This window comes from Oncorhynchus kisutch, linkage group LG19 (assembly GCF_002021735.2).
Source record: "Oncorhynchus kisutch isolate 150728-3 linkage group LG19, Okis_V2, whole genome shotgun sequence".
Taxonomy (NCBI): domain Eukaryota; kingdom Metazoa; phylum Chordata; class Actinopteri; order Salmoniformes; family Salmonidae; genus Oncorhynchus; species Oncorhynchus kisutch.
The window spans coordinates 4,122,867-4,149,379 of record NC_034192.2 but is presented as its reverse complement, the minus strand read 5'-3'; the positions used below and the strand labels follow the sequence as shown (position 1 = coordinate 4,149,379).

At 48.9% G+C, this 26,513-nt stretch overlaps 1 protein-coding gene across 1 annotated transcript in view; it reads right to left on the bottom strand.

Annotated features, from left to right (window-relative positions):
* The window catches only part of LOC109882687 (membrane-associated guanylate kinase, WW and PDZ domain-containing protein 2-like), a 296,510-nt gene that overhangs the window by 72,742 nt on the left and 197,255 nt on the right, over nt 1–26,513 (bottom strand). The window lies entirely within an intron of this gene.

Genomic DNA, 26,513 nt, shown 5'->3' with positions numbered 1-26,513 from the left:
GACAGGACACCGATAGGTGGGAGAGCATACAGACTGTCGGCAATTTATTAATGAGCAATTAGGTTAATGGAAACACTTCAACTACATCATTTGTAATCGACACTGCAGGTTTCTTTTTTAAGGTGGGACGTCATTACGTTCAGCTGATTTTATCGACGAAAGATAGTTAAATGGAAACGCGCTGCAGTGGGCAATTGTCACATCCATTTTCTATGCAAACTTTCTAAATGTCGACCAAAAAAAATCACTGGACAAGTTAATGGAATCATAGCTAATGTCTCACTGTGAAGGGAGACAGTTTCCATGGTAACCTGTGGAGGAGGAAGTGAGGGAAGTCTTTTGGGCTGAGCAGAGGGGCTGTCTGATGATGGTGGGCCATTTGGACTACTAATCCTGCAGACATGTTCCCCTTCTATGCTGCTGAACTTGACCCCTGACCCCTAACTGCACCCACTCAAAATAAGGAGTGGAGTTAGCAAAAGTATTCTCTTAGGCCTAGGTTTTACTCCGCCGCCACTGTTGCCCCCGGAAATGAGCACACCATTAATGAGCACACCGTTAATGAGCACACCGTTAATGAGCACACCGTTAATGAGCACACCGTTAATGAGCACACCGTTAGGCCTCCCGGGTGGCGCAGTGGTTAAGGGCGCTGTACTATCAGAGTCCCTGGGTTCGCGCCCAGGCTCTGTCGTAACCGGCCGCGACCGGGAGGTCCGTGGGGCGACGCACAATTGGCCTAGCGTCGTCCGGGTTAGGGGGAGGGCTTGGTCGGTAGGGATGTCCTTGTCTCATCGCGCACGAGCGACTCCTGTGGCGGGCCGGGCGCAGTGCGCGCTAACCAAGGTTGCCAGGTGCACGGTGTATCCTCAGACACATTGGTGCGGCTGGCTTCCGGGTTGGATGTGCGCTGTGTTAAGAAGCAGTACGGCTGGTTGGGTTGTGTATCGGAGGACGCATGACTTTCAACCTTCGTCTCTCCCGAGCCCGTACGGGAGTTGTAGCGATGAGACAAGATAGTAACTACTACAACAATTGGATACCACGAAATTGGGGAGAAAAAGGGGTAAAAATTCAACAACAAAAAAACAAAAACAAAATGAGCACACCGTTAATTAATTTAACTGAATATGAAAAAATTATTAAATTGAAGGAGAAAGGTTGCTCTTCTGGCATTTACCAAGGACGTAATAACTAACACAATCAATATCATCATAGAAACACACAGTTTTCACATAATGTATTTCGACACTGGTTTGTGACTGTGCTGCTGCTCTAGTTTCAACTGTTCTGCCTTATTATTATTCGACCATGCTGGTCATTTATGAACATTTGAACATCTTGGCCATGTTCTGTTATAATCTCCACCCGGCACAGCCAGAAGAGGACTGGCCACCCCACATAGCCTGGTTCCTCTCTAGGTTTCTTCCTAGGTATTGGCCTTTCTAGGGAGTTTTTCCTAGCCACCGTGCTTCTACACCTGCATTGCTTGCTGTTTGGGGTTTTAGGCTGGGTTTCTGTACAGCACTTTGAGATATCAGCTGATGTACGAAGGGCTATATAAATAAATTTGATTTGATTTGATTTGATTTGGAGATAATGAGTTTTCCAACTTGTTTGAACTACAGATTGTGAATCCCAATTCTAAGACTATAACAAACAAAGTGGATTGGGGAGCTCAGGTGTGACTATAAATCAAAGGTAACCTAGAATTTGGATTCACATCAGTAGTTCAAACAAGTTGGGAAATTCATTATCTCCAAACCAGTGTCTAAATACATTATGTGAAAACTGCGTATTTCTATGATCTGTGGTTAAAAAGATATGCTGAAAGTAAGAAACAAAATTGCTTCTCTATGACATCACAGGGTAGGATTAAAAGTAAAAAAGGTGATTTTCAAAACCAGCAATGACTTTTTAGCCAGAGGTAGGGTATATTATTTCCCCATATCAACGCAACCATTTTAAAGATCACTGTTTAACTTGTGTTTAACTTCACTGTTTAACTTTTGTTTAACTTTACTGTTTAACTTTTGTTTAACTTCACTGTTTACCTTTTGTTTAACTTCACTGTTTAACTTCTGTTTAACTTCACTGTTTAACTTTTGTTAAACTTCACTGTTTAACTTCACTGTTTAACTTTTGTTTAACTTCACTGTTTAACTTTTGTTTAACTTCACTGTTTAACTTTTGTTTAACTACACTATTTCCCTTTTGTTTAACTACACTATTTCCCTTTTGTTTAACTACACGATTTCCCTTTTGTTTAACTTCACTGTTTCCCTTTTGTTTAACTTTACTCTTTCCCTTTTGTTTAACTTCACGGTTTAACTTTTGTTGAGGCCTTTTACCTCGTTTTTACCTCTTACTTTTTCTACAAAACATAGAAATGTGCCGTTTTCAGATATGTAGACACTGGTAGTGTGCTGAAGATAATGCAAATGAGGTTGAAAAGTGGTGGAGTTGCCCTTTAAGTTCTTCAGGAAAGCTAAGGGAGTTGGGTTTGTCCAAAAGCAATGATGTTCAAAAGCCATCTAAGCTCAGCTGATCTCTCCCTTCACAGCGAGGGTAAAACAACCAGTGGAGCAGAGCAGGTGACTTACTCAGGTAGAACAGCCTATTACTAGTTGATTTAGGTGCTGTGGAGGGAGGATGCAGAAGAGAGGAAGGGAGGGGGAAGCATGGATGGTTGAGGATGCAGAAGAGAGGAAGGGAGGGGGAAGCATGGATGGTTGAGGATGCAGAAGAGAGGAAGGGAGGGGGAAGCATGGATGGTTGAGGATGCAGAAGAGAGGAAGGGAGGGGGAAGCATGGATGGTTGAGGATGCAGAACAGAGGAAGGGAGGGGGAAGCATGGATGGTTGAGGATGCAGAACAGAGGAAGGGAGGGGGAAGCATGGATGGTTGAGGATGCAGAAGAGAGGAAGGGAGGGGGAAGCATGGATGGTTGAGGATGCAGAAGAGAGGAAGGGAGGGGGAAGCATGGATGGTTGAGGATGATTAACCATTAAGTGGGGCTGGAGTGGGGCGGAGCGTGACTGGGCTACTGAAGGGCTCCTACCTCTCCTCTTCAGCCTCTCCTCTCAACGGGCTGGGAGAAGGACACACACACATCCAGCCATGCATTCACCCGTGCACACGCACAAATACTCCGGAAGTCATTCGCCATCTCACGTATCATACACAAACACACACCAAACTCTGCGTCCTCCTCCTCATCTCCAGTCCTCAGGCATCCTCCAGACGAGGATGTTCTCAGAATATACCCATCAATCATGTCACACAGACACAGTCCCTCCCTTCTCCTCTCCTGCTGGAGGCTCAAGGTGAGGGAGGACGCCACAACATTTACTCAACACACACACGCACAAGATCACACACACACACTCACACGCTCACAAGATCACACACACGCACAAGCACACGCTCACACACACACGCACAAGCTCACACACACACACACACACGCATAAGCTCACACACGCACACGCTAACGCACGCACACACACACATCTATCTGAGCAGCACTGAGAGGGGTGAAGCATATGGTCAGTGTCCTCAAACCACTCCTAACACCACACCAACCTGATGTGTGAGTATCTGAGTATGTGAGCACAACAGAAAGACAAGCCATCAAATAAGGCCATTAGGAAAGAACATGTCGACCTTTCAACCCTAAAAGTCTTCCCTCTTCCCTGCCAGTCTCATCTGCACACAGAAATAGGTTTTTACAGCCGGACAGAAAAACAAGTGCTGCTATTTCCCCCGGAGACTGTTTTCACTGGGAGGAGATGAGAGAGTGAGCTCTGTGCTAACGTGCTGCTATTTCCCCCGGAGACTGTTTTCACTGGGAGGAGATGAGAGAGTGAGCTCTGTGCTAACGTGCTGCTATTTCCCCCGGAGACTGTTTTCACTGGGAGGAGATGAGAGAGTGAGCTCTGTGCTAACGTGCTGCTATTTCCCCCGGAGACTGTTTTCACTGGGAGGAGATGAGAGAGTGAGCTCTGTGCTAACGTGCTGCTATTTCCCCCGGAGACTGTTTTCACTGGGAGGAGATGAGAGAGTGAGCTCTGTGCTAACGTGCTGCTATTTCCCCCGGAGACTGTTTTCACTGGGAGGAGATGAGAGAGTGAGCTCTGTGCTAACGTGCTGCTATTTCCCCCGGAGACTGTTTTCACTGGGAGGAGATGAGAGAGTGAGCTCTGTGCTAACGTGCTGCTATTTCCCCCGGAGACTGTTTTCACTGGGAGGAGATGAGAGAGTGAGCTCTGTGCTAACGTGCTGCTATTTCCCCCGGAGACTGTTTTCACTAGGAGGAGATGAGAGAGTGAGCTCTGTGCTAACGTGCTGCTATTTCCCCCGGAGACTGTTTTCACTAGGAGGAGATGAGAGAGTGAGCTCTGTGCTAACGTGCTGCTATTTCCCCCGGAGACTGTTTTCACTAGGAGGAGATGAGAGAGTGAGCTCTGTGCTAACGTGCTGCTATTTCCCCCGGAGACTGTTTTCACTGGGAGGAGATGAGAGAGTGAGCTCTGTGCTAACGTGCTGCTATTTCCCCCGGAGACTGTTTTCACTGGGAGGAGATGAGAGAGTGAGCTCTGTGCTAACGTGCTGCTATTTCCCCCGGAGACTGTTTTCACTGGGAGGAGATGAGAGAGTGAGCTCTGTGCTAACGTGCTGCTATTTCCCCCGGAGACTGTTTTCACTGGGAGGAGATGAGAGAGTGAGCTCTGCGCTAATGTGCTGCTATTTCCCCCGGAGACTGTTTTCACTGGGAGGAGATGAGAGAGTGAGCTCTGCGCTAACGTGCTGCTATTTCCCCCGGAGACTGTTTTCACTGGGAGGAGATGAGAGAGTGAGCTCTGTGCTAACGTGCTGCTATTTCCCCCGGAGACTGTTTTCACTGGGAGGAGATGAGAGAGTGAGCTCTGTGCTAACGTGCTGCTATTTCCCCCGGAGACTGTTTTCACTGGGAGGAGATGAGAGAGTGAGCTCTGTGCTAACGTGCTGCTATTTCCCCCGGAGACTGTTTTCACTGGGAGGAGATGAGAGAGTGAGCTCTGTGCTAACGTGCTGCTATTTCCCCCGGAGACTGTTTTCACTGGGAGGAGATGAGAGAGTGAGCTCTGTGCTAACGTGCTGCTATTTCCCCCGGAGACTGTTTTCACTGGGAGGAGATGAGAGAGTGAGCTCTGTGCTAACGTGCTGCTATTTCCCCCGGAGACTGTTTTCACTGGGAGGAGATGAGAGAGTGAGCTCTGTGCTAACGTGCTGCTATTTCCCCCGGAGACTGTTTTCACTGGGAGGAGATGAGAGAGTGAGCTCTGTGCTAACGTGCTGCTATTTCCCCCGGAGACTGTTTTCACTGGGAGGAGATGAGAGAGTGAGCTCTGTGCTAACGTGCTGCTATTTCCCCCGGAGACTGTTTTCACTAGGAGGAGATGAGAGAGTGAGCTCTGTGCTAACGTGCTGCTATTTCCCCCGGAGACTGTTTTCACTAGGAGGAGATGAGAGAGTGAGCTCTGTGCTAACGTGCTGCTATTTCCCCCGGAGACTGTTTTCACTAGGAGGAGATGAGAGAGTGAGCTCTGTGCTAACGTGCTGCTATTTCCCCCGGAGACTGTTTTCACTGGGAGGAGATGAGAGAGTGAGCTCTGTGCTAACGTGCTGCTATTTCCCCCGGAGACTGTTTTCACTGGGAGGAGATGAGAGAGTGAGCTCTGTGCTAACGTGCTGCTATTTCCCCCGGAGACTGTTTTCACTGGGAGGAGATGAGAGAGTGAGCTCTGCGCTAACGTGCTGCTATTTCCCCCGGAGACTGTTTTCACTGGGAGGAGATGAGAGAGTGAGCTCTGCGCTAATGTGCTGCTATTTCCCCCGGAGACTGTTTTCACTGGGAGGAGATGAGAGAGTGAGCTCTGCGCTAATGTGCTGCTATTTCCCCCGGAGACTGTTTTCACTGGGAGGAGATGAGAGAGTGAGCTCTGCGCTAACGTGCTGCTATTTCCCCCGGAGACTGTTTTCACTGGGAGGAGATGAGAGAGTGAGCTCTGTGCTAACGTGCTGCTATTTCCCCCGGAGACTGTTTTCACTGGGAGGAGATGAGAGAGTGAGCTCTGTGCTAACGTGCTGCTATTTCCCCCGGAGACTGTTTTCACTGGGAGGAGATGAGAGAGTGAGCTCTGTGCTAACGTGCTGCTATTTCCCCCGGAGACTGTTTTCACTGGGAGGAGATGAGAGAGTGAGCTCTGTGCTAACGTGCTGCTATTTCCCCCGGAGACTGTTTTCACTGGGAGGAGATGAGAGAGTGAGCTCTGTGCTAACGGGCTGCTATTTCCCCCGGAGACTGTTTTCACTGGGAGGAGACGAGAGAGTGAGCTCTGTGCTAACGTGCTGCTATTTCCCCCGGAGACTGTTTTCACTGGGAGGAGATGAGAGAGTGAGCTCTGCGCTAACGTGCTGCTATTTCCCCCGGAGACTGTTTTCACTGGGAGGAGATGAGAGAGTGAGCTCTGCGCTAACGTGCTGCTATTTCCCCCGGAGACTGTTTTCACTGGGAGGAGATGAGAGAGTGAGCTCTGCGCTAACGTGCTGCTATTTCCCCCGGAGACTGTTTTCACTGGGAGGAGATGAGAGAGTGAGCTCTGTGCTAACGTGCTGCTATTTCCCCCGGAGACTGTTTTCACTGGGAGGAGATGAGAGAGTGAGCTCTGTGCTAACGTGCTGCTATTTCCCCCGGAGACTGTTTTCACTGGGAGGAGATGAGAGAGTGAGCTCTGTGCTAACGTGCTGCTATTTCCCCCGGAGACTGTTTTCACTGGGAGGAGATGAGAGAGTGAGCTCTGTGCTAACGTGCTGCTATTTCCCCCGGAGACTGTTTTCACTGGGAGGAGATGAGAGAGTGAGCTCTGTGCTAACGTGCTGCTATTTCCCCCGGAGACTGTTTTCACTGGGAGGAGATGAGAGTGTGAGCTCTGTGCTAACGTGCTGCTATTTCCCCCGGAGACTGTTTTCACTGGGAGGAGATGAGAGAGTGAGCTCTGTGCTAACGTGCTGCTATTTCCCCCGGAGACTGTTTTCACTGGGAGGAGATGAGAGAGTGAGCTCTGCGCTAACGTGCTGCTATTTCCCCCGGAGACTGTTTTCACTGGGAGGAGATGAGAGAGTGAGCTCTGCGCTAACGTGCTGCTATTTCCCCCGGAGACTGTTTTCACTGGGAGGAGATGAGAGAGTGAGCTCTGTGCTAACGTGCTGCTATTTCCCCCGGAGACTGTTTTCACTGGGAGGAGATGAGAGAGTGAGCTCTGTGCTAACGTGCTGCTATTTCCCCCGGAGACTGTTTTCACTGGGATGAGATGAGAGAGTGAGCTCTGTGCTAACGTGCTGCTATTTCCCCCGGAGACTGTTTTCACTGGGAGGAGATGAGAGAGTGAGCTCTGTGCTAACGTGCTGCTATTTCCCCCGGAGACTGTTTTCACTGGGAGGAGATGAGAGAGTGAGCTCTGTGCTAACGTGCTGCTATTTCCCCCGGAGACTGTTTTCACTGGGAGGAGACGAGAGAGTGAGCTCTGTGCTAACGGGCTGCTATTTCCCCCGGAGACTGTTTTCACTGGGAGGAGACGAGAGAGTGAGCTCTGTGCTAACGTGCTGCTATTTCCCCCGGAGACTGTTTTCACTGGGAGGAGATGAGAGAGTGAGCTCTGTGCTAACGTGCTGCTATTTCCCCCGGAGACTGTTTTCACTGGGAGGAGATGAGAGAGTGAGCTCTGTGCTAACGTGCTGCTATTTCCCCCGGAGACTGTTTTCACTGGGAGGAGATGAGAGAGTGAGCTCTGTGCTAACGTGCTGCTATTTCCCCCGGAGACTGTTTTCACTGGGAGGAGATGAAAGAGTGAGCTCTGTGCTAACGTGCTGCTATTTCCCCCGGAGACTGTTTTCACTGGGAGGAGATGAGAGAGTGAGCTCTGTGCTAACGTGCTGCTATTTCCCCCGGAGACTGTTTTCACTGGGAGGAGATGAGAGAGTGAGCTCTGTGCTAACGTGCTGCTATTTCCCCCGGAGACTGTTTTCACTGGGAGGAGATGAGAGAGTGAGCTCTGTGCTAATGGGTGAGACACGATGATAACTTTGTCTGGCGCGTCTCAGGCATGCTCCGTTTTACATGACTAGAATATAATTACCTTTGCCCTGGCCTTGTCCCCCCCCCCCCCCCCTCTCTCTCTGAGGCCTCGATCTCTTCACAGAGATGACGTCAAAACAGACAAGACATAAAGAAACACAATGGAACAAAGCAGCCATTTAAAAGCTTCAACCTTCAACCTCCTCCCAATGCCATCACAGCCCAGATCACTATCAGTCACACCAGTCCCTCCTAACCAAAGCCTTTCATTGGTTACACTGTATACTAGATGGGATGTGTGTTGTGCGACAGCTTCTTAGGATAGAACTAACCCGACTTTTAAATGATGAAATGCATTGAAATAGTGACGACCGACAGGCAGGCAGGGTGGATTAGTTTTCTTGTTTTTTTCCCTTCTACGTATCAGGGGGATTCTGTTGGCTTCTCTGAAGGCACAGTGAGCTAGCAGACAGGTTGTATGTAGAACAGGAGAGAAAGAGACAGAGACAACTCTCAAAACAGGGGAGCCTGTTCTGTCTTCTCATCCAGCAAATATGTGGTAAAACAGGAAAACAAGCTGGCTTTGAGGGAGAAGGAAGGAAGACAGAATTAAACAGCAGGCTTTGATTTGAAGACGGTCCTATTCCTCTTTCCCTCAAGTAAAAAAACTAAAGAGGACAGCAGGAAGATACAGGAGAGAGAGAGAGAGAGGTTGTGTAATATGTAAGCAAGCCATTGAGCTCCTCCTCTGATGAGATCTCTCTCTATTATCACTGATGTGCCTTTGAACAGGGGGAATCAGCTGACAACCACTCTGCTGCTGGCGCACCCCCCCCCTCCCACACACACCCGCCCGCCCACCCACCCCCACCCACACATACACACACACACAGGTAGCAGACATATCCCTGAATAATTGACAGATCTGCATGTATAAGTTGTTTATAGATCAGAATGAATGTATAGTGCTGTTTTGTCAGTGTGTGTGTTCCTTCCATCCTCAGGGCTCCATGTCTCTCTGTTTGTTGAGTCTCTCCTCCTACCTCTCGTCTGTTGTTCAGAGACAGACTTTAGACCCCATCCTGTGATCCTGTTAACGTTCACCAGCGCGTGGGCACACACACACACTACACCCCTGCTCCACATGCCTCCTAATCAATACACAATATACAGCACCAGCTCATCTCTCCTACACATCTCTCAGGGAGGCCTGCTTCGCTGCTACCCAGCTGTCAGCTAGTGAAACATGGGCAGATTCTCACTAACGTTCTCCTGATTATAGCTCCTAGCCCCGGCGTGGGCCCTGGGAATCCCCTCTTAGATCCCCTTCTCCAGCTGGTTGAGGCTCTACATGGAACCATAAGTTCTGTCTCTCCCAGGGCCAGCGATCACTGGATAATCTGTCCAACTAGATCAATATTCATCTCCTTCCACATACATTACATCACATCCGTAGCATGGAACGTCCTGACTGGAGGAATGGGATTGGAGGTACCCAGATTAACATCTCGTAGCATGGAACATCCTGACTGAAGGAATGGGATTGGAGGTACCCAGATTAACATCTCGTAGCATGGAACATCCTGACTGAAGGAATGGGATTGGAGTACCCAGATTCACATCTCGTAGCATGGAACATCCTGACTGGAGGAATGGGATTGGAGGTACCCAGATTCACATCTCGTAGCATGGAACATCCTGACTGGAGGAATGGGATTGGAGGTACCCAGATTAACATCTCGTAGCATGGAACATCCTGACTGAAGGAATGGGATTGGAGGTACCCAGATTCACATCTCGTAGCATGGAACATCCTGACTGGAGGAATGGGATTGGAGGTACCCAGATTCACATCTCGTAGCATGGAACATCCTGACTGAAGGAATGGGATTGGAGGTACCCAGATTAACATCTCGTAGCATGGAACATCCTGACTGGAGGAATGGGATTGGAGGTACCCAGATTCACATATCGTAGCATGGAACATCCTGACTGAAGGAATGGGGATTGGAGGTACCCAGATTAACATCTCGTAGCATGGAACATCCTGACTGGAGGAATGGGATTGGAGGTACCCAGATTCACATCTCGTAGCATGGAACATCCTGACTGGAGGAATGGGATTGGAGGTACCCAGATTAACATCTCGTAGCATGGAACATCCTGACTGAAGGAATGGGATTGGAGGTACCCAGATTCACATCTCGTAGCATGGAACATCCTGACTGGAGGAATGGGATTGGAGGTACCCCAGATTCACATCTCGTAGCATGGAACATCCTGACTGAAGGAATGGGATTGGAGGTACCCAGATTAACATCTCGTAGCATGGAACATCCTGACTGGAGGAATGGGATTGGAGGTACCCAGATTAACATCTCGTAGCATGGACATCCTGACTGAAGGAATGGGATTGGAGGTACCCAGATTCACATCTCGTAGCATGGAACATCCTGACTGGAGGAATGGGATTGGAGGTACCCAGATTCACATCTCGTAGCATGGAACATCCTGACTGAAGGAATGGGATTGGAGGTACCCAGATTAACATCTCGTAGCATGGAACATCCTGACTGAAGGAATGGGATTGGAGGTACCCAGATTCACATCTCGTAGCATGGAACATCCTGACTGGAGGAATGGGATTGGAGGTACACAGATTCACATCTCGTAGCATGGAACATCCTGACTGAAGGAATGGGATTGGAGGTACCCAGATTAACATCTCGTAGCATGGAACATCCTGACTGGAGGAATGGGATTGGAGGTACCCAGATTCACATCTCGTAGCATGGAACATCCTGACTGGAGGAATGGGATTGGAGGTACCCAGATTCACATCTCGTAGCATGGAACATCCTGACTGAAGGAATGGGATTGGAGGTACCCAGATTAACATCTCGTAGCATGGAAACATCCTGACTGGAGGAATGGGATTGGAGGTACCCAGATTCACATCTCGTAGCATGGAACATCCTGACTGGAGGAATGGGATTGGAGGTACCCAGATTCACATCTCGTAGCATGGAACATCCTGACTGGGAGGAATGGGATTGGAGGTACCCAGATTCACATCTCGTAGCATGGAACGTCCTGACTGAAGGAATGGGATGGAGGTACCCAGATTAACATCTCGTAGCATGGAACATCCTGACTGGAGGAATGGGATTGGAGGTACCAGATTCACATCTCGTAGCATGGAACTCCTGACTGGAGGAATGGGATTGGAGGTACCCAGATTCACATCTCGTAGCATGGAACATCCTGACTGGAGGAATGGGATTGGAGGTACCCAGATTCACATCTCGTAGCATGGAACATCCTGACTGGAGGAATGGATTGGAGGTACCCAGATTAACATCTCGTAGCATGGAACATCCTGACTGGAGGAATGGGATTGGAGGTACCCAGATTCACATCTCGTAGCATGGAACATCCTGACTGGAGGAACGGGATTGGAGGTACCCCAGATTAACATCTTCGTAGCATGGAACGTCCTGACTGGAGGAATGGGATTGGAGGTACCCAGATTAACATCTCGTAGCATGAACATCCTGACTGGAGGATGGGATGGGAGGTACCCAGATGAACAAGATCAGGGATGGGGCAACTTTGATAGGGGTGGGAGCCACAAAAAATGTGAACTCATCATGAGTAGCCCTGCGTACCCACATCCATACTGCCCTATTGTGAGCAGAACATTTTAGTGGCCCCCTTTTGACAGCGGAGATCATTTGTTTGTTTGTTTTAAAGAAAGTGCAGTTCTACATATTTTGCCATGAGGCGGAGAGAAGATTTAGCAATTTTATAACAAATTTAATGTAATTCTACTCATTTTGCCATAGGGCAGAAGGAAAATGAGCTGCTCTCAGGTTTTAAATATGATATCTGAGTGAGACTGACTAACAAAGTCAATGGGGGCCCCCGGCCGGTAATTCAACCATGATAGCCTGCCTCTAAACTAACCTAGCCAATCCATTTTTGTTTTGCTGACATTGACTGACATCAGTGACTGACATAAGAGAAAAAGTGATCTGAGGACTTCAAAAGGAGGCTGCCAGTTGCCCATCCCTGAACTAGACCAAGATGGTTTCCTGGGATTCATCTTCCTAAGACATTCTCTTTGTTTCCTCTTTCGTGTCATCTTCCAAAGTGTATCAACTATCTTCCTGTCTCCTCCATCCTCCTGGTTATCTTTTGCATGGCTGAGAATACTGGAGCCTACTGTCTTGTGTATTTCAGTATGTGTTGTGGGGGGGTGTTTCTGATAGAGCTCCATTCTCCTTAGCCTGACTGTCTGTGTCCTGATATGAGCTTCATTCTCCTCAGTCTGACTGTCTCTGTTGTCTGATATGAGCTCCATTCTTCTCATCTGACTGTCTCTGTGTCTGATACGAGCTCCATTCTTCTCAGTCTGACTGTCTCTGTGTCTGATATGAGCTCCATTCTTCTCAGTCTGACTGTCTCTGTGTCTGATATGAGCTCCATTCCCATCAGCCTGACTGTCTCTGTGTCCTGATATGAGCTTCATTCGCCTCAGTCTGACTGTCTCTGTGTCTGATATGAGCTCCATTCCCCTCCACCTTATAACGCTGCCATACCCCTGTCTAATACTCAACAGATAAATCTCACCCAGACGAGGGAGAGAGAGAGAGATATAGAAGAGGTGATAGGAGAAAGATGGAGGGTGAGTGATGGGGAGATAGAGCGGGAGATAGGATGAGAGAGAGAATGAGACAGGGGGAACAGAGAGCGATGAGAGTGAGAGAAAAAGAGGTAGAAGAAGACAAGAGGAGAGAGAGAGAGAGAGAGAGAAGAGAGAAAAGACAGTGGGAGAGAGTNAATATTAATCAATTCTTGCATTCCATCCATGCTGGGTTTCGCGGGCTACCTGCGACAGGACACCGATAGGTGGGAGAGCATACAGACTGTCGGCAATTATTAATGAGCAATTAGGTTAATGGAAACACTTCAACTACATCATTTGTAATCGACACTGCAGGTTTCTTTTTTAGGTGGGACGTCATTACGTTCAGCTGATTTTATCGACGAAAGATAGTTAAATGGAAACGCGCTGCAGTGGGCAATTGTCACATCCATTTTCTATGCAAACTTTCTAAATGTCGACCAAAAAAATCACTGGACAAGTTAAGGAATCATAGCTAATGTCTCACTGTGAAGGGAGACAGTTTCCATGGTAACCTGTGGAGGAGGAAGTGAGGGAAGTCTTTTGGGCTGAGCAGAGGGGCTGTCTGATGATGGTGGGCCATTTGGACTACTAATCCTGCAGACATGTTCCCCTTCTATGCTGCTGAACTTGACCCCTGACCCCTAACTGCACCCACTCAAAATAAGGAGTGGAGTTAGCAAAAGTATTCTCTTAGGCCTAGGTTTTACTACTCGCGCCGCCACTGTTGCCCCCGGAAATGAGCACACCATTAATGAGCACACCGTTAATGAGCACACCGTTAATGAGCACACGTTAATGAGCACACCGTTAATGAGCACACCGTTAGGCCTCCCGGGTGGCGCAGTGGTTAAGGGCGCTGTACTATCAGAGTCCCTGGGTTCGCGCCCAGGCTCTGTCGTAACCGGCCGCGACCGGAGGTCCGTGGGGCGACGCACAATTGGCCTAGCGTCGTCCGGTTAGGGGGAGGGCTTGGTCGGTAGGGATGTCCTTGTCTCATCGCGCACGAGCGACTCCTGTGGCGGGCCGGGCAGTGCGCGCTAACCAAGGTTGCCAGGTGCACGGTGTATCCTCAGACACATTGGTGCGGCTGGCTTCCGGGTTGGATGTGCGCTGTGTTAAGAAGCAGTACGGCTGGTTGGGTTGTGTATCGGAGGACGCATGACTTTCAACCTTCGTCTCTCCCGAGCCCGTACGGGAGTTGTAGCGATGAGACAAGATAGTAACTACTACAACAATTGGATACCACGAAATTGGGGAGAAAAAGGGTAAAAATTCAACAACAAAAAAACAAAAACAAAATGAGCACACCGTTAATTAATTTAACTGAATATGAAAAAATTATTAAATTGAAGGAGAAAGGTTGCTCTTCTGGCATTTACCAAGGACGTAATAACTAACACAATCAATATCATCATAGAAACACACAGTTTTCACATAATGTATTTCGACACTGGTTTGTGACTGTGCTGCTGCTCTAGTTTCAACTGTTCTGCCTTATTATTATTCGACCATGCTGGTCATTTATGAACATTTGAACATCTTGGCCATGTTCTGTTATAATCTCCACCCGGCACAGCCAGAAGAGGACTGGCCACCCCACATAGCCTGGTTCCTCTCTAGGTTTCTTCCTAGGTATTGGCCTTTCTAGGGAGTTTTTCCTAGCCACCGTGCTTCTTCTACACCTGCATTGCTTGCTGTTTGGGGTTTTAGGCTGGGTTTCTGTACAGCACTTTGAGATATCAGCTGATGTACGAAGGGCTATATAAATAAATTTGATTTGATTTGATTTGATTTGGAGATAATGAGTTTTCCAACTTGTTTGAACTACAGATTGTGAATCCCAATTCTAAGACTATAACAAACAAAGTGGATTGGGGAGCTCAGGTGTGACTATAAATCAAAGGTAACCTAGAATTTGGATTCACATCAGTAGTTCAAACAAGTTGGGAAATTCATTATCTCCAAACCAGTGTCTAAATACATTATGTGAAAACTGCGTATTTCTATGATCTGTGGTTAAAAGATATGCTGAAAGTAAGAAACAAAATTGCTTCTCTATGACATCACAGGGTAGGATTAAAAGTAAAAAAGGTGATTTTCAAAACCAGCAATGACTTTTTAGCCAGAGGTAGGGTATATTATTTCCCCATATCAACGCAACCATTTTAAAGATCACTGTTTAACTTGTGTTTAACTTCACTGTTTAACTTTTGTTTAACTTTACTGTTTAACTTTTGTTTAACTTCACTGTTTACCTTTTGTTTAACTTCACTGTTTAACTTCTGTTTAACTTCACTGTTTAACTTTTGTTAAACTTCACTGTTTAACTTCACTGTTTAACTTTTGTTTAACTTCACTGTTTAACTTTTGTTTAACTTCACTGTTTAACTTTTGTTTAACTACACTATTTCCCTTTGTTTAACTACACTATTCCCTTTTGTTTAACTACACATACAGATTTCCCTTTTGTTTAACTTCACTGTTTCCCTTTTGTTTAACTTTACTCTTTCCCTTTTGTTTAACTTCACGGTTTAACTTTTGTTGAGGCCTTTTACCTCGTTTTTACCTCTTACTTTTTCTACAAAACATAGAAATGTGCCGTTTTCAGATATGTAGACAGGTAGTGTGCTGAAGATAATGCAAATGAGGTTGAAAAGTGGTGGAGTTGCCCTTTAAGTTTTCTTCAGGAAAGCTAAGGGAGTTGGGTTTGTCCAAAAGCAATGATGTTCAAAAGCCATCTAAGCTCAGCTGATCTCTCCCTTCACAGCGAGGGTAAAACAACCAGTGGAGCAGAGCAGGTGACTTACTCAGGTAGAACAGCCTATTACTAGTTGATTTAGGTGCTGTGGAGGGAGGATGCAGAAGAGAGGAAGGGAGGGGGAAGCATGGATGGTTGAGGATGCAGAAGAGAGGAAGGGAGGGGAAAGCATGGATGGTTGAGGATGCAGAAGAGAGGAAGGGAGGGGAAGCATGGATGGTTGAGGATGCAGAGAGAGGAAGGGAGGGGGAAGCATGGGATGGTTGAGGATGCAGAACAGAGGAAGGGAGGGGGAAGCATGGATGGTTGAGGATGCAGAACAGAGGAAGGGAGGGGGAAGCATGGATGGTTGAGGATGCAGAAGAGAGGAAGGGAGGGGAAGCATGGATGGTTGAGGATGCAAGAAGAGAGGAGGAGGGGGAAGCATGGATGGTTGAGGATGATTAACCATTAAGTGGGGCTGGAGTGGGGCGGAGCGTGACTGGGCTACTGAAGGGCTCCTACCTCTCCTCTTCAGCCTCTCCTCTCAACGGGCTGGGAGAAGGACACACACACATCCAGCCATGCATTCACCCGTGCCACGCACAAATACTCCGGAAGTCATTCGCCATCTCACGTATCATACACAAACACACACCAAACTCTGCGTCCTCCTCCTCATCTCCAGTCCTCAGGCATCCTCCAGACGAGGATGTTCTCAGAATATACCCATCAATCATGTCACACAGACACAGTCCCTCCCTTCTCCTCTCCTGCTGGAGGCTCAAGGTGAGGGAGGACGCCACAACATTTACTCAACACACACACACGCACAAGATCACACACACACACTCACACGCTCACAAGATCACACACACGCACAAGCACACTCACACACACCACGCACAGCTCACACACACACACACACACGCATAAGCTCACACACGCACACGCTAACGCACGCACACACACACATCTATCTGAGCAGCACTGAGAGGGGTGAAGCATATGGTCAGTGTCCTCAAACCACTCCTAACACCACACCAACCTGATGTGTGAGTATCTGAGTATGTGAGCACAACAGAAAGACAAGCCATCAAATAAGGCCATTAGGAAAGAACATGTCGACCTTTCAACCCTAAAAGTCTTCCCTCTTCCCTGCCAGTCTCATCTGCACACAGAAATAGGTTTTTACAGCCGGACAGAAAAACAAGTGCTGCTATTCCCCCGAGACTGTTTTCACTGGGAGGAGATGAGAGAGTGAGCTCTGTGCTAACGTGCTGCTATTTCCCCGGAGACTGTTTTCACTGGGAGGAGATGAGAGAGTGAGCTCTGTGCTAACGTGCTGCTATTTCCCCCGGAGACTGTTTTCACTGGGAGGAGATGAGAGAGTGAGCTCTGTGCTAACGTGCTGCTATTTCCCCCGGAGACTGTTTTCACTGGGAGGAGATGAGAGAGTGAGCTCTGTGCTAACGTGCTGCTATTTCCCCCGAGACTGTTTTCACTGGGAGGAGATGAGAGAGTGAGCTCTGTGCTAACGTGCTGCTATTTCCCCCGGAGACTGTTTTCACTGGGAGGAGATGAGAGAGTGAGCTCTGTGCTAACGTGCTGCTATTTCCCCCGGAGACTGTTTTCACTGGGAGGATGAGAGAGTGAGCTCTGTGCTAACGTGCTGCTATTTCCCCCGGAGACTGTTTTCACTGGGAGGAGATGAGAGAGTGAGCTCTGTGCTAACGTGCTGCTATTTCCCCCGGAGACTGTTTTCACTAGGAGGAGATGAGAGAGTGAGCTCTGTGCTAACGTGCTGCTATTTCCCCCGAGACTGTTTTCACTAGGAGGAGATGAGAGAGTGAGCTCTGTGCTAACGTGCTGCTATTTCCCCCGGAGACTGTTTTCACTAGGAGGAGATGAGAGAGTGAGCTCTGTGCTAACGTGCTGCTATTTCCCCCCCCGGAGACTGTTTTCACTGGGAGGAGATGAGAGAGTGAGCTCTGTGCTAACGTGCTGCTATTTTCCCCCGGAGACTGTTTTCACTGGGAGGAGATGAGAGAGTGAGCTCTGTGCTAACGTGCTGCTATTTCCCCCGGAGACTGTTTTCACTGGGAGGAGATAGAGTGAGCTCTGTGCTAACGTGCTGCTATTTCCCCCCCGGAGACTGTTTTCACTTGGGAGGAGATGAGAGAGTGAGCTCTGCGCTAATGTGCTGCTATTTCCCCCGGACTGTTTTCACACTGGGAGGAGATGAGAGAGTGAGCTCTGCGCTAACGTGCTGCTATTTCCCCCGGAGACTGTTTTCACTGGGAGGAGATGAGAGAGTGAGCTCTGTGCTAACGTGCTGCTATTTCCCCCGGAGACTGTTTTCACTGGGAGGAGATGAGAGAGTGAGCTCTGTGCTAACGTGCTGCTATTTCCCCCGGAGACTGTTTTCACTGTGGAGATGAGAGAGTGAGCTCTGTGCTAACGTGCTGCTATTTCCCCCGAGACTGTTTTCACTGGGAGGAGATGAGAGAGTGAGCTCTGTGCTAACGTGCTGCTATTTCCCCCGGAGACTGTTTTCACTGGGAGGAGATGAGAGAGTGAGCTCTGTGCTAACGTGCTGCTATTTCCCCCGGAGACTGTTTTCACTGGGAGGAGATGAGAGAGTGAGCTCTGTGCTAACGTGCTGCTATTTCCCCGGAGACTGTTTTCACTGGGAGGAGATGAGAGAGTGAGCTCTGTGCTAACGTGCTGCTATTCCCCCGGAGACTGTTTTCACTGGGAGGAGATGAGAGAGTGAGCTCTGTGCTAACGTGCTGCTATTTCCCCCGGAGACTGTTTTCACTGGGAGGAGATGAGAGAGTGAGCTCTGTGCTAACGTGCTTGCTATTTCCCCGGAGACTGTTTTCACTAGGAGGAGATGATGAGAGTGAGCGCTCTGTGCTAACGTGCTGCTATTTCCCCCGAGACTGTTTTCACTAGAGGAGAGAGAGAGTGAGCTCTGTGCTACGTGCTGCTATTTTCCCCCGGAGACTGTTTTCACTAGGAGGAGATGAGAGAGTGAGCTCTGTGCTACGTGCTGCTATTTCCCCCCCGGAGACTGTTTTCACTGGGAGGAGATGAGAGAGTGAGCTCTGTGTAACGTGCTGCTATTTCCCCCGGAGACTGTTTTTCACACTGGGAGGAGATGAGAGAGTGATCTCTGTGCTAACGTGCTGCTAGTTCACCCGAGCGGAGACTGTTTTCACTGGAGGAGATGAGGAGAGTGAGCTCTGCGCTAACGTGCTGCTATTTCCCCCGGGAGACTGTTTTCACTGGAGGAGATGAGAGAGTGACTCTGCGCTAATGTGCTGCTATTTCCCCCGGAGAACTGTTTCACTGGGAGGAGATGAGAGAGTGAGCTCTGCGCTAATGTGCTGCTAGTTCCCCCGGAGACTGTTTCACTGGGAGGAGATGAGAGAGTGAGCTCTGCGCTAACGTGCTGCTATTTCCCCCCGGAGACTGTTTTCACTGGGAGGAGATGAGAGAGTGAGCTCTGTGCTAACGTGCTGCTATTTCCCCCTGAGACTGTTTTCCACTGGGAGGAGATGAGAGAGTGAGCTCTGTGCTAACGTGCTGCTATTTCCCCCGGAGACTGTTTTCACTGGGAGGAGATGAGAGAGTGAGCTCTGTGCTAACGTGCTGCTATTTCCCTTCCCCGGAGAACTGTTTCACTGGGAGGAGATGAGAGAGTGAGCTCTGTGCTAACGTGCTGCTATTTCCTTCCCCCGGAGACTGTTTTCACTGGGAGGAGATGAGAGAGTGAGCTCTGTGCTAACGGCTGCTATTTCCCCCGGAGACTGTTTTCACTGGGAGGAGACGAGAGAGTGAGCTCTGTGCTAACGTGCTGCTATTTCCTCCCCGGAGACTGTTTCACTGGGAGGAGATGAGAGAGTGAGCTCTGCGCTAACGTGCTGCTATTTTCCCCCCGGAGACTGTTTTCACTGGGAGAGATGAGAGAGTGAGCTCTGCGCTAACGTGCTGGCTATTTCCCCCGGAGACTGTTTTCACTGGGAGGAGATGAGAGAGTGAGCGCTGCGCTAACGTGCTGCTATTTCCCCCGGAGACTGTTTTCACTGGGAGGAGATGAGAGAGTGAGCTCTGTGCTAACGTGCTGCTATTTCCCCCGGAGACTGTTTTCACTGGGAGGAGATGAGAGAGTGAGCTCTGTGCTAACGTGCTGCTATTTCCCCCCGGAGACTGTTTTCACTGGGAGGAGATGAGAGAGTGAGGCTCTGTGCTAACGTGGCTGCTATTCCTCCCCCGGAGACTGTTTTCACTGGGAGGAGATGAGAGAGGTGAGCTCTGTGCTAACGTGCTGCTATTTCCCCCGGAGACTGTTTTCACTGGGAGGAGATGAGAGAGTGAGCTCTGTGCTAACGTGCTGCTATTTCCCCCGGAGACTGTTTTCACTGGGAGGAGATGAGAGTGTGAGCTCTGTGCTAACGTGCTGCTATTTCCCCGGAGACTGTTTTCACTGGGAGGAGATGAGAGAGTGAGCTCTGTGCTAACGTGCTGCTATTTCCCCCGGAGACTGTTTTCACTGGGAGGAGATGAGAGAGTGAGCTCTGCGCTAACGTGCTGCTATTTCCCCCGGAGACTGTTTTCACTGGGAGGAGATGAGAGAGTGAGCTCTGCGCTAACGTGCTGCTATTTCCCCCGGAGACTGTTTTCACTGGGAGGAGATGAGAGAGTGAGCTCTGTGCTAACGTGCTGCTATTTCCCCCAGACTGTTTTCACTGGGAGGAGATGAGAGAGTGAGCTCTGTGCTAACGTGCTGCTATTCCCCCGGAGACTGTTTTCACTGGGATGAGATGAGAGAGTGAGCTCTGTGCTAACGTGCTGCTATTTCCCCCGGAGACTGTTTTCACTCGGGAGGAGAGTAGAGAAGGTGAGCTCTGTGCTAAACGTGCTGGCTATTTCCCATTCCCCGGAGACTGTTTTCACCACTGGAGGAGATGAAGGAGTGAGCGCTGTGCTAACGTGCCTGCTATGTCCCCGGGAACTGTTTTCACACTGGGAGGAGACGAGAGAGTGAAGCTCTGTGCGAACGGGCTGCTATTTCCCCCCCGGAGACTGTTTCAACTGGGAGGAGACGAGAGAGTGAACTCTCTGTGCCTAACGGTCTGCTAGTTCCCCCGGAGACTGTTGTCACTGGGAGGAGATGAGAGAGTGAGCTCTGTTGCTAACGTGCTGCTATTTTCCCCCCGGAGACTGTTTTCAACTGGGAGGAGCCGAGAGAAGTGAGCTCTGTTTGCTAACGTGCTTGCTATTTCCTCCCCGGAGGACTGTTCACTTCACTGTGGAGGAGATGAGAGAGTGAGCTCTGGTGCTAACGTGCCTGCTTATTTCCCCCGGAGACTGTTTTCACTGGGAGGAGATGAAAGAGTGAGCTCTGTGCTAACGTGCTGCTATTTCCCCCCCGGAGACTGTTTTCACTGGGAGGAGATGAGAGAGTGAGCTTCTGTGCTAACGTGCTGCTATTTCCCCCGGAGACTGTTTTCACTGGGAGGAGATGAGAGAGTGAGCTCTGTGCTAACTGGCTGCTATTTCCGCCCGGAGACTGTTTCACTGGGAGGAGATGAGGAGAGTGAGCTCTGTGCTAATGGGTGAACACGATATAACTTTGTCTGGCGCGTCTCAGGCATGCTCCGTTTTACATGACTAGAATATAATTACCTTTGCCCTGGCCTTGTCCCCCCCCCCCCCCCCCTCTCTCTCTGAGGCCTCGATCTCATCACAGAGATGACGTCAAAACAGAACAGACATAAAGAAACACAATGGAAACAAAAGCAGCCATTAAAAAGCTTCAACCTTCAACCTCCTCCCAATGCCATCACAGCCCAGATCACTATCAGTCACACACAGTCCCTCCTAACCAAAGCCTTTCATTGTTACACTGTAATACTAGATGGGATGTGTGTTGTGCGACAGCTTCTTAGGATAGAACTAACCCGACTTTTAAATGATGAAAATGGCATTGAAATAGTGACGACCGACAGGCAGGGCAGGGTGGATTAGTTTCTGTTTGTTTTCCCTTCTACGTATCAGGGGGATTCTGTTGGCTTCTCTGAAGGCACAGTGAGCTAGCAGACAGGTGTATGTAGAACAGAGAAGAAAAGAGACAGAGACAACTCTCAAAACAAGGGAGCCTGTTCTGTCTTCTCATCCAGCAAATATGTGGTAAAACAGGAAAACAAGCGGGCTTTGAGGGAGAAGGAAGGAAGACAGAATTAAACAGCAGGCTTTGATTTGAAGACGGTCCTATTCCTCTTTCCCTCAAGTAAAAAAACTAAAGAGGACAGCAGGAAGATACAGGAGAGAGAGAGAGAGGTTGTGTAATATGTAAGCAAGCATTGAGCTCCTCCTCTGATGAGATCTCTCTCTATTATCACTGATGTGCCTTTGAAACAGGGGGAATCAGCTGACAACCACTCTGCTGCTGGCGCACCCCCCCCCCTCCCACACACACCCGCCCCGCCCACCCACCCCCACCCACACATACACACACACACAGGTAGCAGACATATCCCTGAATAATTGACAGATCTGCATGTATAAGTTGTTTATAGATCAGAATGAATGTATAGTGCTGTTTTGTCAGTGTGTGTGTTCCTTCCATCCTCAGGGCTCCATGTCTCTCTGTTTGTTGAGTCTCCTCCTACCTACCTCTCGTCTGTTGTTCAGAGACAGACTTTAGACCCCATCCTGTGATCCTGTTAACGTTCACCAGCGCGTGGGCACACACACACACTACAACACCCCTGCTCCACATGCCTCCTAATCAATACACAATATACAGCACCAGCTCATCTCTCCTACACATCTCTCAGGAGGCCTGCTTCGCTGCTACCCAGCTGTCAGCTAGTGAAACATGGGCAGATTCTCACTAACGTTCTCCTGATTATAGCTCCTAGCCCCGGCGTGGGCCCTGGGAATCCCCTCTTAGATCCCCTTCTCCAGCTGGTTGAGGCTCTACATGGAACCATAAGTTCTGTCTCTCCCAGGGCCAGCGATCACTGGATAATCTGTCCAACTAGATCAATATTCATCTCCTTCCACATACATTACATCACATCCGTAGCATGGAACGTCCTGACTGGAGGAATGGGATTGGAGGTACCCAGATTAACATCTCGTAGCATGGAACATCCTGACTGAAGGAATGGGATTGGAGGTACCCAGATTAACATCTCGTAGCATGGAACATCCTGACTGAAGGAATGGGATTGGAGGTACCCAGATTCACATCTCGTAGCATGGAACATCCTGACTGGAGGAATGGGATTGGAGGTACCCAGATTCACATCTCGTAGCATGGAACATCCTGACTGGAGGAATGGGATTGGAGGTACCCAGATTAACATCTCGTAGCATGGAACATCCTGACTGAAGGAATGGGATTGGAGGTACCCAGATTCACATCTCGTAGCATGGAACATCCTGACTGGAGGAATGGGATTGGAGGTACCCAGATTCACATCTCGTAGCATGGAACATCCTGACTGAAGGAATGGGATTGGAGGTACCCAGATTAACATCTCGTAGCATGGAACATCCTGACTGGAGGAATGGGATTGGAGGTACCCAGATTCACATATCGTAGCATGGAACATCCTGACTGAAGGAATGGGATTGGAGGTACCCAGATTAACATCTCGTAGCATGGAACATCCTGACTGGAGGAATGGGATTGGAGGTACCCAGATTCACATCTCGTAGCATGGAACATCCTGGACTGGAGGAATGGGATTGGAGGTACCCAGATTAACATCTCGTAGCATGGAACATCCGACTGAAGGAATGGGATTGGAGGTACCCAGATTCACATCTCGTAGCATGGAACATCCTGACTGGAGGAATGGGATTGGAGGTACCCAGATTCACATCTCGTAGCATGGAACATCCTGACTGAAGGAATGGGATTGGAGGTACCCAGATTAACATCTCGTAGCATGGAACATCCTGACTGGAGGAATGGGATTGGATGGTACCCCAGATTAACATCTCGTAGCATGGAACATCCTGACTGAAGGAATGGGATTGGAGGTACCCAGATTCACATCTCGTAGCATGGAACATCCTGACTGGAGGAATGGGATTGGAGGTACCCAGATTCACATCTCGTAGCATGGAACATCCTGACTGAAGGAATGGGATTGGTAGGTACCCAGATTAACATCTCGTAGCATGAACATCCTGACTGAAGGAATGGGATTGGAGGTACCCAGATTCACATCTCGTAGCATGGAACATCCTGACTGGAGGAATGGGATTGGAGGTACACAGATTCACATCTCGTAGCATGGAACATCCTGACTGAAGGAATGGGATTGGAGGTACCCAGATTAACATCTCGTAGCATGGAACATCCTGACTGGAGGAATGGGATTGGAGGTACCCAGATTCACATCTCGTAGCATGGAACATCCTGACTGGAGGAATGGGATTGGAGGTACCCAGATTCACATCTCGTAGCATGGAACATCCTGACTGAAGGAATGGGATTGGAGGGTACCCAGATTAACATCTCGTAGCATGGAACATCCTGACTGGAGGAATGGGATTGGAGGTACCCCAGATTCACATCTCGTAGCATGGAACATCCTGACTGGAGGAATGGGATTGGAGGTACCCAGATTCACATCTCGTAGCATGGAACATCCTGACTGGAGGAATGGGATTGGAGGTACCCAGATTCACATCTCGTAGCATGGAAACGTCCTGACTGAAGGAATGGGATTGGAGGTACCCAGATTAACATCTCGTAGCATGGAACATCCTGACTGGAGGAATGGGATTGGAGGTACCCAGATTCACATCTCGTAGCATGGAACATCCTGACTGGAGGAATGGGATTGGAGGTACCCAGATTCACATCTCGTAGCATGGAACATCCTGACTGGAGGAATGGGATTGGAGGTACCCAGATTCACATCTCGTAGCTGGAACATCCTGACTGGAGGAATGGGATTGGAGGTACCCAGATTAACATCTCGTAGCATGGAACATCCTGACTGGAGGAATGGGATTGGAGGTACCCAGATTCACATCTCGTAGCATGGAACATCCTGACTGGAGGAACGGGATTGGAGGTACCCGATTAACATCTCGTAGCATGGAACGTCCTGACTGGAGGAATGGGATTGGAGGTACCCAGATTAACATCTCGTAGCATGGAACATCCTGACTGGAGGAATGGGATTGGAGGTACCCAGATGAACAAGATCAGGGATGGGCAACTTGATAGGGGTGGGAGCCACAAAAATGTGAACTCATCATGAGTAGCCCTGCGTACCCACATCCATACTGCCCTATTGTGAGCAGAACATTTTAGTGGCCCCCCTTTTGACAGCGGAGATCATTTGTTGTTTGTTTTAAAGAAAAGTGCAGTTCTACATATTTTGCCATGAGGCGGAGAGAAGATTTAGCAATTTTATAACAAATTTAATGTAATTCTACTCATTTTGCCATGAGGCAGAAAGGAAAATGAGCTGCTCTCAGGTTTAATATGATATCGGAGTGAGACTGACTAACAAAGTCAATGGGGGCCCCCCGGCCGGTAATTCAACCATGATAGCCTGCCTCTAAACTAACCTAGCAATCCATTTTGTTTTGCTGACATTGACTGACAATCAGTGACTGACATAAGAGAAAAAGTGATCTGAGGACTTCAAAAGGGAGGCTGCCAGTTGCCCATCCACTGAACTAGACCAAGATGGTTTCCTGGGATTCATCTTCCTAAGACATTCTCTTTGTTTCCTCTTTCGTGTCATCTTCCAAAGTGATCCAACTATCTTCCTGTCTCCTCCATCCTCCTGGTTATCTTTTGCATGGCCTGAGAATACTGGAGGCCCTACTGTCTTGTGTATATTCAGTATGTGTGTGTGGGGGGTGTTTCTGATATGAGCTCCATTCTCCTTAGCCTGACTGTCTGTTGTCTGATATGAGCTTCATTTCTCCTCAAGTCTGACTGTCTCTGTGTCTGATATGAGCTCCATTCTTCTCAGTCTGACTGTCTCTGTGTCTGATACGAGCTCCATTCTTCTCAGTCTGACTGTCTCTGTGTCTGATATGAGCTCCATTCTTCTCAGTCTGACTGTCTCTGTGTCTGATATGAGCTCCATTCACCATCAGCCTGACTGTCTCTGTGTCTGATATGAGCTTCATTCTCCTCAGTCTGACTGTCTCTGTGTCTGATATGAGCTCCATTCCCCTCCACCTTATAACGCTGCCATACCCCTGTCTAATACTCAACAGATAAATCTCACCCAGACGAGGGAGAGAGAGAGAGATAGAGAAGAGGTGATAGGAGAAAGATGGAGGGTGAGTGATGGGGAAGATAGAGCGGGAGATAGGATGAGAGAGAGAATGAGACAGGGGAACAGAGAGCGATGAGAGTGAGAGAAAAAAGAGGTAGAAGAAGAAAAAAGAGGAGAGAGAGAGAGAGAGAGAGAGAGAGAAAAGACAGTGGGAGAGAGTGGGAGACATAACGGGAGAGAGAGAGAGAGAGGGAAGACAGAGTGGGAGACATAACGGGAGAGAGAGAGAGAGAGAGGGAAGACAAAGTGGGAGACATAACGGGAGAGAGAGAGAGAGAGAGAGAGAGAGAGAGAGAGAGAGAGAGAGAGAGAGAGAGAGAGAGAGAGAGAGAGACAGACAGACAGAGACAGAGAGACAGAGACAGAGAGACAGAGACAGAGACAGAGGACAGAGTGGGAGACAGTGGGGGAAGACAGAGTGGGAGACATAACAGGAGAGGGAGAGAGCGAGAAAGAGGGAAGACAGAGTGGGGCACAGCGGGGGAAGACAGAGTGGGAGACATAACGGGAGAGAGAGAGAGAGAGGGAAGACAGAGTGGGAGACATAAAACGGGGAGAGAGAGGAGAGAGAGAGAGTAGAGAAGGAGAGAAGAGGGAAGACCAAAGTGGGAGACATAACGGAGAGAGAGA